The sequence below is a fragment of the Humulus lupulus genome, chromosome X (genome assembly GCF_963169125.1).
Source record: "Humulus lupulus chromosome X, drHumLupu1.1, whole genome shotgun sequence".
Taxonomy (NCBI): domain Eukaryota; kingdom Viridiplantae; phylum Streptophyta; class Magnoliopsida; order Rosales; family Cannabaceae; genus Humulus; species Humulus lupulus.
Genome location: NC_084802.1, coordinates 62605311 through 62607484, shown reverse-complemented (window position 1 = coordinate 62607484; position 2174 = coordinate 62605311). Strand labels below are relative to the sequence as shown.

At 37.4% G+C, this 2174-nt stretch overlaps 1 non-coding gene across 1 annotated transcript; it reads left to right on the top strand.

Annotated features, from left to right (window-relative positions):
• The first annotated feature begins 909 nt into the window (after positions 1 to 909).
• LOC133807640 (small nucleolar RNA R71) lies at positions 910 to 1015 on the top strand. Its single transcript, XR_009879541.1, has one exon. It is a non-coding gene; the product is annotated as a small nucleolar RNA R71 (small nucleolar RNA).
• The last annotated feature ends 1159 nt before the right edge of the window (positions 1016 to 2174 follow it).

The window sequence follows — 2174 nt, the reverse complement described above, 5'->3', positions numbered from 1 at the left end:
GGATCAACATTTCACATATTCGAACTTCCAACTCTTTCTCCCTTTTCGACACTACTTTGGATTGGAGTGGGATCATTTTTGCTTCTAGATTTCCTCATCCAACTATATATTTTTACCACTCCTCAAGGTGACCGCCTTGCAATACTCTTTACTATCTCTCCTTGGATTTTTGGTATCACTGGGCAAGGTGCCTTGTGGTCTATTCCTCAATTCATTAGCTAGTTGTCCTAGTTGAATCTCTAGGTTCCTTAAACATGTTGCTTGACTTTGAATCACTACATCATTCTTGGACATATACTCTTTCATCAAATTCTCTAAAGAACTTGTTTGAGAAACTTGTGGAGGAGGTCATTGAGCTCTTGGTTGTTGTTGAGAAAAATCTGATGGATAAGTAGGCTTGTTTGGCATTGCTGCACCACTTGAACTAGCCCCTTGACCTCGCCAAGAAAAGTTTGGATGATTCCTCCAACCCGGATTATAAGAGTTGGAATAAGGATTGTTGCAGTTGGCATTTTGAATCCCCAAGTAACAAACTAATGTGGGATTATATGGACAACTATCAAATGTATGCCCATCTCCTCAATAAACACAAGAGACCTCCGCTACTTGGCCCATAGGAGCTGGTTGTAAGTTACCCCCCATACGCATGGTCTTCAAAAGGTTGGTCATAGATGAAACTTGAGCGGTCAAAGATGTCAAAGCATCTACTTCAAGAATACCAGCTACTTTCCTCCCTGTTGCGGTTTTAGCATTAGACCATTGGTAATTATTGTTGGCAATTCGCTCCAAAAGCTCATATGCCTCATTGTAAGACTTAGAAAGAATAGCCCCATTTCCTGAAGAATCCAACACCATCTTGTGGAGGCATTGAGACCATTATAAAAAGTCTCCATTTCAATGCAATGTGGGATGCCATGATGTGGGCACTTCCTCAATAACTCCTTAAACCTCTCCTAAGCGTCACATATTGACTCATCCTCCAACTGTTAAAAAGAAATAATCTCATTCTGAAACTTGGAATTTTTTGTTGGAGGGAAATACTTCATCAAAAATTTCTCAACTAGCTCATTCCACGTAGACACTGTGTAAGAAGGAAGTATATTGAGCCAAGCTCTACCTCTGTCCCTGAGAGAAAAAAGGGAACAATTTCAACCACAAGGCCTCTTTAGTAATGTCTTTCAACTTAAATGAATCATTGACCTCCAAAAATGAATGAAGATTGAGTTGAGGATCCTCTGTTGACAGCCCACTAAATTAACCCACTGTCTACAACATTTGGAACATCACGGGCTTCAGCTCAATTTGAGTTGCTTTAATTTTAAGCCTAACAATACCAGGATTAAGCTCATTAAACATTGGGGCAACGTACTCCCTTATGGCCCTTTCACTATCATCAGCCATAACAATTGCATTAGCAGTGTTGACGGCATTGGCTGCATCATTAACAACTCCAACAGCCGCATTAAGCATGGGTTGAGCTCTAATTTCCTAAACCCCTTCACCTTCTTGATTCATAGCAAGGTGAAGTTGAGCCTGTTGTTCCCTTAGTCTTCTTCTAAATGTGCGTTCAATCTCAGAGTCAATAGGGGCTAGCTCAAAGTCTTGATGCTCGTTCATGCAACAAAATCAATATAGCAAAGCATAAGATCAAGCAAACAAGAGTAGTGCAAAATAAGAAAAACAAATTGCAAAGTAATTAATAATACACAAAATTTTAATTGAAATCCCCAGCAACAACGCCAATTTTTTTTTTTGTGATTTAATTTGATCAATTATGTGCAAGTGTACACAGTCACAAAACAAGTAATAAAGTGATAAATTTTTGAATCTCCACAAGGATTGCAAATTAAAACTAAATGCACAAATTAATTACCAAACAATTACAAAAGTAACCAAATTAATTTGTTTTGAGTTTGTGAACTAACACTTCTTGAGATCAATTAAAAATGCTTCAAATTAAACTGCAATGCCAATCTAAAAGTGAGATAAAATCAATTGAGTGAAATAGGCTTGAATTATTAAATCGCTCTATGTCAAATGACTTGTACGTTTTGCTACAACAAAATCTCTATGGTATTAATTGTTTCCCCTAATTTAACATATTCCTATGCCAATCAAGTTTAAGAACCCATAATTAAGCATCTATTCATAATGGTTACACAAGGAAAATAACA